The sequence below is a fragment of the Acomys minous genome (assembly GCF_964271855.1).
Source record: "Acomys minous genome assembly, chromosome: 18".
In the NCBI taxonomy this organism is placed as follows: domain Eukaryota; kingdom Metazoa; phylum Chordata; class Mammalia; order Rodentia; family Muridae; genus Acomys; species Acomys minous.
In genome coordinates, this window is record NC_140501.1 from 20,429,766 (window position 1) to 20,444,320 (window position 14,555).

Genomic DNA, 14,555 nt, shown 5'->3' on the forward strand with positions numbered 1-14,555 from the left:
TCTTTGCTGGCCACTGACGATGTACAGGATGTGGTCTGAAAACAAGGTACAGAGCCAAAAGGAACCATTGAGAAACAATCCAAAATCAGTGTGACCATGTGCCCCCTCCTAGTAATGCCACACTACCCAAGCCACTTTGTAAAACTTGGAAAAAAATACCATAAGACTGTTGACATGCATATAAAACTGTGAAAGACAACCTGTGTTGTTATATTTCTGTTCCTCTTGTCTAAATGATGTCATCATCTACTTTGACATGGTTTCTGGCAACCCATAATAGAAAGCCAGGAACTTGGTCTCCATAACAGAAAGTTATGGACTTACTCTAGAAATCAAGGCAGTTTGCCAAGACACAACACCTACATCAAACAAGACTTAAACTTTGAATCACAGGGAGTGTATTTTCTTCCTCTCTCTTCCAATTGTGTTCTTAATGGTTCTTGCCTGTCTTGATCACTGCACTCAGCAAAATAATATTCAACATAGCAGAAGCCAGAGAGAAACCATGCTGGCCCTGCTTAGTTTGGGCAATGCTGAATAAGAAAGCCACCATTTTTAGTTGACTCTTGTGAGTTTGAGTTTGAGGCCAGCCTGGTTTGAGGCCAAGGCTACATAGAAAGACTCTATGTAAAATAATACAAAAGAAACAAAAACAAACAAAAAAACCCTGCCATTTTAGAGACAAAATACAGTAATCTTAAAAATAAGTCTGTGGTATGAGTTTTTTGTTTTAGTTCAGGGAATATAGAAAACTAAAATATGGCTTTTGGCTGAGTGAATCCAGCTTTGTGGAGTTAGTTGATAGCATTTTTGTGGAAGAATAGAGATTATTATAGAAGGCAGCAGAGGAGAAAAGTGAACCGGAGTTTTAAATAGAAGATGACTTCAATTTCTATCAGTGAAGCAGGCAAGAGTGTATGAAGGACCATAAAAAAACCGTCAAGGCAGAGCACATCGATCTAGTTGCTTGGGTCACTGCTGCAGGGAAGCATTGATGATTGTAGCAGTGGGTAGACTCAAAACAAAGAGAAAAAAGTTGCTGCCATGAATAAGACAATCTCGTCATGTTCCGACTTCAGCCAAATCACATAAGTATTAGGAGAAATGTCTTGAGGGGTTTTGAAAGAACTTTAAAGAGAAAGGACGAAGTATGAGATTTGGCATAAGCACATGGCTGAATGAGTTTAGCCTTTGAATAAGTCTGCTGAAATTGACTCCATGACTTCACTGATTTGCATAAAGAAACTCTAGGGCAAAGGTCAGGCTAAGTCTGCAGGCATGGTAGGTCATAAAGAAGTCAGGAGGAGATTGCTTGAGGAAGCCTGGGGGAAGCACTGCATCGGTAATGTCTACAAGAGGGACGCTGCAAGTCAGTTATTTAACATGGGTATAAATGGGGGCACCTTGAGTTTAAGTGTAAATATAAAGATGCCAAACATAAATATCTATATAAGTATAAAAATGACCAAGCTGAAGTACACCGTGCACAAAGGCATGTCCCCTGAGATCCTTGTCAGGTGAAACTGAACGAGATAGTAACACAGAGAAGCTATCCTTTACAATTACTGATTGCTGCACATCACGCATGAGGCTTTCTCATCAGTGATCTCTCATTGATGCTTGAAACTTACAAAGTCACCAATTTAGCAATGAGTGAACAAAGCACAGAGAGAGTACATTAGACGTAGAACAGAGAGTAGAGTATAAGACAAGCATTATCCAACGGCAAATCCGGACTGATTTCTGAGAAGATTCTCAGAAGCCGCTCTGCAGTGGTTGCACATGCATCTGTTGGTCAGAAGGAAGACAGAAACATCTAGCCATGCGGTAACGCTGAAAGATGTCATCAACTGCACAACTGCGTGGCTTAGGAAACAGAAGAAAATAGATTTGGAGATGGTAAATGAGCAACCATGGCTCTGATTTGAGGTTTTAAAGGGGTGGGGGACTGAAGAGGCTTTTAATATTCAGAGTCTTGTGGATTGGTAGGAGGGTGTTTTGTGTTGTTAGCACAAATGGGATAGAAACTAAGATGAGAAGCGCACTTTGGGAAGGGCCTGAGAGAAATGGATGAACGTGACAGCAAATTCATTGCACAGTAGTTGGATTATGAGTATAAATTAAACAAGCCACTACAACAGTGGGATTTTTAAATCATTGTTACTGTAGAAATATGACAATAATTCTGAATTTCTTTAAGTCACATAAATATGAGACACATGAAATAGTCAAATGAGTTTAAGTATTTCTCCACCGAAGTATGCCCTGAAAAATGTAGTCATTCAAAGCAACAGTGAACACTGCAATCATTAGTTTTTGGTCTTAATGATGATTGCACTTAAAGTAGCATTTTAATTCTTTCTAGATACTGAGAAGACCATGTCAGAGAAGGGAAGGCAATGAGTATCTAGAGAATAACTAATATTCTTATTGCTGAGCCACAGAAATAAGCAAACCAGGCTGAAAGTCAGTTGTAGGCTCAAGGTGAAGATCTTTTCCAAAGAGCAGGAGGGGTCACATGGATACAGCATGAATCATCTGCCTGCCTGCATCATTCGTTCCCTGAGAGTCCCTGTGTTTTGCCCCCAACTCACCAGATGGACCAACAAGCCTGGGAGAGGCTGACCTTTGGCCAGGTGTACAGATCTCATCATATGTTGCAAGAAATAGAAAGATGCTGAGTCAGACCTTTTGACACATTAGTCAAGATTTTCAGAGCGGGGACTGTGTAGGCTCCCTTTCTTGGTTGTGTGCCCTGTCAGCTGTCACTGAGCAGTTTCTCCTGCTCCTATCAGAAGTTTGCACTGACTTAAGAAACTGAAAAGTATTGCATCAGTGTTTATATTCCATGACGGAAATGGAAGGAGATGGAATGTTCCCCAGATCCTGCCCACACAGACAAAGCCATCTCTACACTGAAGCGTCTGTCTGTCTGTCTGTCTGTCTGTCTGTCTGTCTGTCTGTCTGTCTGTCTGTCTGTCTCTCTCTCTCTCTCTCTCTCTCTCTCTCTCTCTCTCTCTCTCTCTCTCTCTCTCCTTCTCTCCTTCTCTCTTTCTCATCTGTTTATCTATTTATACTTCACTCATACATTACATCCCAACTGCACTTTCTCCTCCATCCTCTCTTCCCAGTCCCCACTTCCCCTCTCCCCCCCAGATCTACTCCTCCCTTTTTCTCTTAAGAAAAGAGTAAACCTCTCAGGGATATCAATCAAACTTGACATAACAAGTTTACAATAAGACCAGGCACATAACCTCTTTAGGCAACTTTAGGCAATGTAAGGTGTGCTCTGCTTCAGCAACACACATTGATAGCACACAGGTTGTACAGAATATTATGAAAAAACAGGAAGTTTTTAATATAGAAATTATTCATAAATTGTTCAGGTATATTTATAAAATATAATACTTTCAGTTATAAGTAATGCCTTTTATTTGCACAATGTATGCAGAAGGTGATTCCCCAGAAAGAAATATATGGAGTTACCTTATGTGCATTACTCATGCATTTTGCCACATATGCATACATAAGGATATACACATATGTTTGCACACTATGTATCTATTATAGAATTTGAATAATTCCCTCTTGATAAATATTTATATTATTCTCATTTTCAATGATTTATAAATAGGCCTGAAAGTAACCAGTTACATACAAACACATACTTGTGTGGAATGTAATGCTGGTCAAACAATAAACTATATTTTAAATGTTTATACTTTTATCCAGTTTCATTCCAAGTTGTGTACCGGATGCACATCTCTCTTCTGTTCACTGGTGTGCTCTGCACAGTTCTCTATGGTCTTAAATTCTGAGGTAGAAAATGGCATTTTATGTTGTTTTCCCCCACGTGTCTCTGACTAGGGCAGGTGAGCAATAGCTCAGATACTGACTGTCTTTAACTGTTTGGTCTTCCAAAACAACTTACCACAGGCTGTGTTGTGTAGCTCGAGAACAGTAGGAGCTGATTTCTCATACTTGCTGATGCCAGCAGCTCGGGTATCAAGCAGGATCAGGCTGGTGCGGTTCATCCTCTGCTTCTTAGATGCCATGAAGTGGAGAATGTTCTGTCCATTGGCTAGATCTGGCCAATGGTTTACATACTTAAGTGAGACACACACACACCCTTAAAGGAACTAATTTTTCCTTTAAGAGTGGTTGTTAATTGAAGATATCTTCTTGGTTAGGGATAGATCTTTGTGTCTATTTCCTCACATCAATGCAGGGACACCATCTGGTTTAGATCTGTGTGTTATGCATGCTACCACAGCCTCTCTGAGTTTATGTGTGTGTGCCAATTGTGTTTTGTTCGGAACATATTATTTCGCTGATATCATCTATCCTCCTCTGGCTTTTACAGTCTTTATAGCCCCTCTTCTGAGTATTAAAAGACCTCACATTTAAGACTGACTATTCCAAGAGCTCTCCCTGCACATTCTCCAGCTGTGGGGCTCTGCATTTGTTCCCATCTATTGCAGAAGCAAGCTTCTCTGAGGATGGGTAGACATTGATGGGTGAAGCAGAATGTCCTTAGGACTCATTTTATTTCTATGTTCCTTTAGAAGAGCCCATAGTATCTCTTCTCCTGAAGGTCCATGGCCTCTTGCTGGCAGTGTTACCCATGATTTCCATCTTATGAAGCAGGCCTTAAATCCAATCAAATAGTGGTTGGTTACTCCTATAACATTTGTACCACCATGTCACTGGAATATCATGAGGGCAAGTCACCATTGTAGATCGCAGGGTTTGTAAATGAGTTGATATTTACTTTTCTCTTCTGGTAGTATGCAGAATACCTTCCAGCAACATGAACACTAATCTCTAAGTGGTGTAGGCACCAGCTCAACTTCTCTATGTTCAGTGAGATATACGTGTTGCATTGATCATGGTTTGAACAGTATGTCAGCCAAAGAAACATTTACTCATAAAGAGATAAATTCCAAGCACTGTTACTCATCAATGCAGGTGCCACTGAATGCCCCACAAAATGTTTCTATAGTGTTGTTCTAGTTTTCTTTCAATTGCATGATAAACATCATGACCAAAAAGCAACTTCTTGAAAGGGTTTATTTGGTAAATGCATTCTGTTGATAATTAATAGAAGGAACTCAAGGAGAAACAGAAGGAACTCAAGGAGAAACAGAAGGAACTCAAGGAGCTGTAAAGGAAAGATGCTTACTGGCTTGCCATGACTTTCTCAGCTAGCTTTCTTATATCATACACAGTGGGCTGCTCACTGCCACATAAATCATTAATCAAAAAAAAAAAGCCACAATACATCCTCACAGAACATCTGATACAAGAAATGCCTCAATTAAGGTTCCCTTTTGGGGGGTTGGGTTTTTTTCCAAGACAAGGTTTCTCTGTGTAGCTTGGCTGTCCTGGGCTCACTCTGTAGACCAGGTTAGCCTCGAATTCATAGAGATCCACTTGCATCTGCCTCTGGAGTGCTGAGATTACAGGCATGCACCACCTCATCTGGCTTTTTAAGGTAACTATTGCTAGTATCAAGTTGACCTAAATAATAACCATTGCAAGTGTTTTTAGTTCCCCTCCCTTAGTTATTATCACTATCAAAATGCTTAATCCATGTATCAGGTAGTCAACTTTCAAGTTTCCTAGACTTGGTTTCAGCATGGGACTCACTGAGAGTCTAAAGGAAATATGTATGTAGTTCAGTAGCTTCCCTGGTATTTTATTTGGGAATGTTATGGTTCACTGAGAATTAAAATTTGAAAGATTCTTGAAAACAATCTCAGAATCGCTTCCTTAACTGTCAATTTACATCAGTTTCTTTCATACTCTGTCATTGCTGAGTCTCATGGGACAATATTATTCTTGGTATCTTAGTATTTGATACTAACTTGTTTTATCCATATTAGTAAAGAATTCATTAACACACATGCTACATTTCTTATGTAATGAGATCATATTCTCATTAAGCCTTTTCTTATCTGTTACGGTTTGCATTTAAAAGCTCCTCAAATGTGTATTGAAGGCTTGGTCCCCACCTGGTGACACCATTGGGACATGATTAAATCACAAACTTATCTCATCAGTGAACAGTGGGATGAGATGTGGTAGATGTGTTAATTAATTACTTGGCAGGTGTAATTAATTAATGTAATAAATTAGTTAACTTGGTGTATTAATTAATTATAGCTGTGATAAAACACTGTGACAAAAGCAACTTAAGGAAGAAAGGGTTTATTTGGCTTATGGCTCCAGAAGGATGAAATCCATCATTGCAGGGAAAGCACAGCCAAGAAAATGGTGACTGCAAGAGGAGGACGCTGGCTGATCACATCTCTCCCACGTACAAGAGACAGAAAGAGGCAACACAAACTGGGCTGAAGCAATAAACCCTCAAAACCTTCCCCAGGGACTTTCTTCCTCCAGCAAGGCCCTACCTCTGAAACTCCCAAAACAGCACCACTGACTGCGGACCCAAGTCCGAGCACGTGACGCCATAGAACACTCCTCATCGAAACCGCAACAGAAAGTGAGGTCCCCGGGGACACAACTTTCAGGGACATATTTTGTCCCTGGCCTCATTTTCCTCGTCTGTTTCATGAAGAAAGCATCTGCCATGAGGTCAACAGTCTTTCTTTGCCACACCCCCACTACCATGATGATCAACCCTACCTCAAGCCCAAAGCAACAGAGCCAGACTGCCATGGATTGAAACCTCTGAACCCAAGAGTCAAAATAAGTGTCTCCTCCTCCAAGCTCACATTCCTGGAGAGAAAGAAAAAAGTCACACCGGTGTTGTAGATTCAAAGATGGCTGACTAATGAGAACTTCTTGACGTTGGAAAGCTACAATGTTGTAGATCCAGAACCAAACCTATTTGTAGTCTTGCTTGTCAGCTGTTCATTGCCCTATACATGATGAGACTTCCTTTGGCTGCCAGGGAAAACATGCAGAATCTAGTCCTCACAAGCCATCCCTAGCATTAGCAAATCTAAAAGCCAGGCTTGTCACCAGATAACACCTGAGAACTGTTTTCCCTGCTTTGGTCTAACCCAGCTGCATACACTCCTCATCTGGTAATGCCCTCACGGACGGCTTTCTTTTTCATGTTACAGAAAGTTCATGCAGCTTCTTACACATTGAAACACATTATTTGGAGTAATCTGAATCCATATTTCTGAGCTATGGGCACTGATGTTTAGCTCAATAATAAACTTCTTCTTAACCCCTTTGAGATGGAATTGTTCTTTGCACTGATAGCTCCTTTAGGTTAATCGCCTCAGGCATTTTGTCACAGCCAACAGTAAGCTACCTAACACATGCTCTTTCCTAGGTCTGTTTTTAGGTGTACTAAAATGCCATAAGGAAGAGCCACTACTAATGGCCTTGGACAGATAAAGGATGACTCATCACCACACACACAAAAAAAATGTAACAAAGGAAGGGAGAGAGGGAAGGAAGGAAAAAAATTTTTAAATGAAGAAAAATATTTCTCTGCCAGTTTCTTGGTCATGTGGATGCTTTCTTATTTCTTCCTAGGGGAAACATCCTATTCCCATGTGGGCAGGCCCCTAATTACCTTCCTAGAATATCAATGGTGACAGAGCGCAGTTACGCACGCATCGCTCTGAAGCCCTGAAGGCTCCAACTCAGGAGAAAAGGTTCCTTTCTAACGTGCCTTGCACCATCTTTTCTGAATGTGGTCCTGTTGTTGACATCCCTTGCCAGCACACAAAAGGGCATTTTGGGCAATTTGACTAATGTATATGTTGGACTCTGAGTACTGCTGCCAGAAGTGCGTTTGATAAAGTAACCCTCCCGGTTCATTACAGCCTGTCACTGGAAATGGATTGCCTGGCTGCTGTGAAATTCATGTCCAGTGCATCAGCACAAGAGTAAGAGCAGCAACTGCTACAGAGCTGTCTGGGAAGTGTGAGAGAGCCTGGAAGGCGATGGGTGGCTGCAGATTCCCTGCAAGGATGATGCCTGTCACTTCTGAAGGCTCATCTTTCTGGAAAGCCTGAAAGTGATGGTTTTTCAGCGCCTTCTGAAACAGCAGTGGTACCTTGCTCTGACTCCACACTCACACTCATTCCAAATCACGCACGTAAGCACCACCTATTCTGCCCCACATCCTGATACCCACATGTGACAAGGGCCGGTCCCTTGCCATCCTTTACAGCCATCTTCTTTCTCAAAATGTCAAAGTGTTAATTAATTAATGGCTTGGAGGATTGCAATCTCTTAAAAAAAAAACCCTCTGTGTAGGGTTGAGGCCTTGTGGGCTTCTTCTTAGCCAATTAGCACGCCTATTGGTGTCACCCTTGTTCCTCTCATGTTCAGGTGATCATGTGGGTGAGACTTTGTGGGTGTAGGTTCTGACATTACTGAGAAACAGAAGCTAACAGAAAATTTCTTGGTCCTCTGACTGCTATTATTCACCCTCTTCCACAATATCCCCCAAAACCTTGGCTGTGGAAGTGATTTGGGGGTGTATACACAATGACTGGGCTCCACAACTCTGCATTTCAATAGGTTCTAGTTTTTTGTAATGGTGTCCCTCTGTGGCAAAGAGAGTTCTTCTCAATGAGGATATAGGAAACTAAAGAATGCTGAGAACAGACCCGATAGTCAACACCAAATGGTCAGCCTTGAAAACGTATATACAAGTAACATCAATACTGAGCAGGTTATATTTAGAAATATTATGTAAATGCATATATGTGTGTGTAACAGCAATTAATGTAAAAAAAGGTCATGAATTTTAAAAAGAAAAGAGAGGCATATGGGAAGGCTTAGAGGGAAGAGAGAAAGAGGGAATGTGATGCAATAATATTATAATCTCAGAAAAAGGAAATAATTCTTTTCTCTTGAGATTTAGCTTTTCAGGACTCAACTTGCTTACGATAAAATAAATAACAAACATTTTAAACTATTTTTAATGAATTATGCTAGATACTATACATATATGTGTACATATATCCGATTTTTATTAACTCATTCAAATAAAGAAGTGATGAAAGGAGGCACAGCGAGGCAAACCTGTAATGCTAATATACAGGAAGCTGATGTAGAAGAATTATGAATTGGAAACTAGACAGAGATCATAGCAGAAGTAAGTCATGTATATGCTTATGTCTATGAATATTAAGCAAACAATATTAGAGTGCTACTAATATGAGAAAATAAGAATAATTCTCAATGACTGTGATTTTCAAAGTGCCTCTCTCTTAGAAATTCTACTGGGAAGATCTAAGAAATGCCATGCATCTTCCACATCCTTCTCTGTCCTCGACATTTAAAGGAGAATTTGATCTTTACCTTCCTCTAATCTCCAACAATAGCCACCATTATATGAATACTTGTCAGGGCCAACACTGTGTCAAATGCGCGACATAAGAACTCCTGCAGGTTAGTGCCCGCAGAAAAAACAGTGTCACTGTCACTTCACAGAAAATATAGAAAATATAGATAGGCAGATGTGAAGAGATTCAGTAACATCCCCAAGACCACCCAGATCATTGGTCACTTTTTGCCTTAAAGCTGTTTCCCAATATAGTTTCCTGAGTAATTATATCACAAAGCCTTTTGCAATATTAACATAGCAACAGTATTAATAATAACTGTTATCCTGTAAAACCCTGCGATTCATTGAGCATGAACCAGGGACTACATAACCAAGAAGCAAAAGTACAAAAGGCCATATTTTTTTCACTCTGTGTGTGTGTTGGGGAGGGGGCCAGTCTAGACATATGTGCAGGTACACGTGTGTGTACAAACACATAAGAAAGCCACAGGTTGAGAGCAGAATACCTTCGATTACTTCTCAGCCCTACCGCGACCCCTTTTGAGGAAGAGTCTCTCACTGAACCAGGAGATGAATGTTAAGACTAAACCAGCTGGGCAGATGGGCACCAGGATCACCTATCTCCATTCAACCAACTTTGGCTGGAGCTATAGACAGGTACCACCGTGCTTGGGTTTTTACACGGATGCTAGAGATCCAAACCCACATGCTCATACTTGTGCAGCATGTGCCTAACTTGCTGAGCCATTTAGCCAATCCACTGTGCAGAATTTTTAGGACTGAAAATACAACAAATATTTATTGTGAAAAGTATTAAAAATATAAACACAGAAAAATCACTATGAGATAGATAGGAAGATTGATATATAGACAGTCAGAGATACAGACAATCAAACACCCAACTCAGTCCATGAAACAGTGGATCTTCAATTTAATTTTATAACATCAGTATGTTCTCCCTGTCTGCCACTTTAGAGATTATTAGTATTTTTGTTATTATAATTATCCCCATCTTATGAGTGAGAGGGCTGAATCTTAAAAGGCTACCTGCCCAGGCACTCATAACTAGCACACAAGCTCAGAACAGCACTATAATAAAGATGAGCCTGCAATCACTGACCAGGACTGAGTGCCTTAGGCTGGAGAGATGGCTCGGTGGTTAAAAGCGTGAACTGCTCTTGCCTGGTACAGTTTGTTTCCCAGCACCCACATTGATCACTGTTAACTCCATCTCCAGGGCATCAGATGCCTCTGGCCTCTGAAGACCCTCTGAGTTAGATGCACACACACACACACACACACACACACACACACACACACACACACACTTAAAAATAAAGTAAATTTTAACGCGTTGAGATTGCTTATCAAGCACCAATTGAGCTTGCCTTAAGCACTCATGACATGAGACAAAGCTCTCAGAACAGCAGGTGCTCTGTAGCCCTGCAAAGGCTGAACTTCGACAAAAGCAGCAAATTATCTTTATACCCTAATCCTTGCCAGAGAATTCTAAGGTCCCATACTAACTGAGTCCTAAATAATGCTGAGAAGCCAGAGATTTTCATATTAGATATGGAAGCTAAGCTCTAAATGTGATCTAAAGTAGTTTTACATAAGAAAAACTTTTAAATAAATTCATATGGATGGGGAAAAAAAAACTTCAAGAAAGTGTACTTCAGAAGGGGCCTCAAGGAGCTATGAGAATACTGCTCCTGTTCTGTTTTCATGAGCTAGTGGCAGCACTTTGAAGCATTCTTTATGTAGATTACCAGTGGGAGGAGCACCTGGCCATTTAAGCCAGCCCTCCATCTTCAAGTAGCCCAAGTCAGAACACAGCCATGGAAAAGCCACTGCTGAGCAGGGATGGCTGATACACCCCTCAGTGTTAACTGCAGCGGTCACACTGCAGCTGGTTACATTGAAGTCAGTCCCAGCAACAGTGGATCAGATGTGTGTTCAATCAGTCAGGCTTGTGTAGAAACCAGGTGCTAAAACAACCAATATAAACACTGAATACCCTAGCATCGAGCATCTTACTGTCAACGTATAAATAATTGCCTGTGCCTTTTCAACATTAGTCTTCATAACTACATTGCTTTATGTAGTACAAATTAGCCTAATCATTTATTCAATATTGAATTTAGAGAGGTCTTAATATATGTTTAAACTGGCAAGGAAAATGATTTTGGTCAATATCCTAGGGAGTAGTTTAGCGCTTACTTATTCCAATAATTCAATAAATTATTCAAAATTGCTCTGAATATTTCATTCCATGATACACGTGAAGGTAAACACAATTCAGACACATTACAGTTTGAGCACAAATAATTCTCAGTGAGTCGCTGTCTTTTCTTGATCCAAAGAAAGCCCTTCAATATACTAGAAGATTTAGGTTGATTTCACAGCCATTCAGTGAACGTTTTCAAGGAAGTCTTCCAACATCTTTCCATCTAAACATTAGACAGAAAAGCCAACTAATCGAGCTAGTGTATTGTAGGTGGTGTTAGCTGTAAAGTTGACAGAACCTAGAATCACTTAGGATGGCATGCCTGTGACACCTGGGATGGGGATGACATGCCTGTGACATCCGGGATGGGGATGACATGCCTGTGACATCTGGGATGGGAGGGACATGCCTGTGACATCTGGGATGGGGCTGACATGCCTGTGACACCTGGGATGGGGCTGACATGCCTGTGACACTTGGGATGGGGATGACATGCCTGTGACATCTGGGACAGGAGGGACATGCCTGTGACACCTGGGATGGGAGGGACATGCCTGTGACATCTGGGACGGGAGGGACATGCCTGTGACATCTGGCATGGGAAGGACATGCCTGTGACATCTGGAACAGGATGGACATGCCTGTGACATCTGGGACAGGAGGGACATGCCTGTGACACCTGATGGAGATGACATGGCTGTGACACCTGGGATGGAGATGACATGCCTGTGACACCTGGGGGGAGGCTGGCATGCCTGTGACACCTGAGATTGGGATGAGATGCCTGAAAAGGATTACCTTGATTACTTTGACTATGTGGGAAGACCCATCTTAATTATGGCTGGGATATTCCCTGAGCAAGGGGTCCGTATAAAATAGAGAAATTATGTTGAGTACCACAAACCACACACTTACGGCCCTCTGTCCTGTGACTGGGGTGCAGTGTGACCGATGGCTTCAAACTCCTGCTCTGCCCTCAGCATACAACATACACTGAGCAAACTTCAGCCTTTTTCCATTAGTTTGCTCACGCCACAGTACTTTATCACAGAAACAGGGGGAAAAGCTAAATCAGTGTGAGAAAGATTTTCTGGGACAAGAATCTTTCTTTCTTTCTTTCTTTCTTTCTTTCTTTCTTTCTTTCTTTCTTTCTTTTCCTGAATCTGAAGTTTATTGCTGTCTGTGCCTCATGTCAAATATAACATGTGCTTCTTCCACACAACTAGGTGAAACATACAGAACATAGCCGAGTGAGTCACATTTCTACTCCTGGTCCACTTTTCAGGAGCAAATCATCCGCCGTTCCACTGTAATTAAACACTCCTTGCAGTCCTTGGGCACCATGCTTAACATTTACAATATGCTTAACATACTTAAAACAGTACTCGTTTTCTCCTTGCAGCATAGGCAGCAATTCACTGCTGTCTTTCAGTGCCGTGGCAATATCCAGTCCCCCAACATGCTCCCCTCTCACATAGAGCTGAGTGCCAGCTTGAGAATGTTTCCAGTCCCTGATTCACTTCCTCATCCTCCAGTATATCAAAAGTTTCATAGTCAACCCCGGTACTATTCAGTATTTTCAGAAGTTGCTTGCTGAATCCACATTTTGCTCCCTGTTTGTTTTCTTTCATAAAAAGCATCACAGACGCTTTATTGGTCGACACTTTGAGCCTTTCCTCTAACTTGGGAGCTTTGGAGCAAATTGTGTCTAGCTCTTTGGATGCTTCCTGCTCCTTAATTATGTCAAGTCCTCCTATGAGGTCTCCAGAAACACAGAGCTGAGGAGAGGTGGGCCAATTAGAGTATGTTTTGAGAGTCTGACGAACTTCCTCATCTAAGAAGATATCAAAACTGCTGAACTGAGTATCTGTTTGTGGAAGGTTTCTACCATCTGCTTGCTGAAACCACAGCGTGGTTCTTGGGGTGTTCCCTTCATGAACAGCATGCCAGGGGCAGTGGGAGTCAGCTTTTTCAGGCAAAGGTTGAAGTCTTCTTTAAGATGCTCATTGGCACTGGGAAGAAAAGATCAGCTAGATACTTGTCAGTGGACATTTTTGGTCAACTCTGGGGCATGTGCACCATCTAACCGGTTGACTTTTTGAGAGTTCTTGAAGAACAGGAAGGTGGGAATGGAACTAATTTCATAATTTTCAGGCACTGCCAGGAACAGCTTCAGCTTCCAGCTTCACAAATGAAACATGAGGATATTCTTTAGCTAACTCTGCCATGACGTCGTTCATCTGTACACACTGCGGAGCCCATGGTGCCCAGAAATGGACCACAAGGAGTGACTTGGCTTTGAGGCGCAGTTGCTCATCAAACTGCTGGGCTGAGATGACCTCCGCCACTACCGTGGCTGCTTCAGCTGCCTCAGCCACCCCCGCCGCCATGCTACAGCTAAGAATCTGTCTTAAATTGTAGGTTATCTGCTAGGTTTTTGTTTGTTTGTTTGTTTTTTGTTTTTAATATGTTTTATTAATTTATTCATATTACATCTCAATTGTTATCCCATCCCTTGTATCCTCCCATTCTTCCCTCCTTCCCATTTTCCCCTTATTCCCTCCCCTATGACTGTGACTGAGGGGGACCTCCTCCCCCTGTATATGCTCATAGAGTATCAAGTCTCTTCTTGTTTTATAAAGATGATCCCAAAGAACAGAATGTAAAACATTCAGATAATGGTCATAATCCAGTCTCATCCTCTCACGAGGAAAAATGACCATCTATAAAAGTTAATTGTGACAAAAAATGTGGCAAATAAAAATAACAATAAAGGATGAAAAGCTGGCCATCTGGTTTTCTTTCAGACTTCATTATCTCTCATTGTGACTTCAAGATCGTCTTAATGTCTCAAGAGTCCAAGCCCTGCTGTTCCAGTGGTTCTGTCTGTTCTGCAACATAGAGACATCATCACTCAAGGACTTTAATCTTCAAGTCCCATCAGGATTCAAGAGCAAATGTCAAGATAGCAAGGCAGCTTAAAACTGCTCATTCTCAGATGTCAGGTAAATTCAGTTAATGCTTGATCTGACCACAGATGATTTA

The 14,555-nt window shown here is 41.4% G+C and overlaps 1 pseudogene across 1 annotated transcript; it reads right to left on the minus strand.

The window, feature by feature from the left end:
- Positions 1-12,765: 12,765 nt before the first annotated feature.
- Positions 12,766-13,902, minus strand: LOC311589551 (glutaredoxin-3-like; annotated as a pseudogene). Its single transcript has one exon. The product of its transcript is annotated as a glutaredoxin-3-like (transcript).
- Between the last annotated feature and the right edge of the window lie 653 nt (positions 13,903-14,555).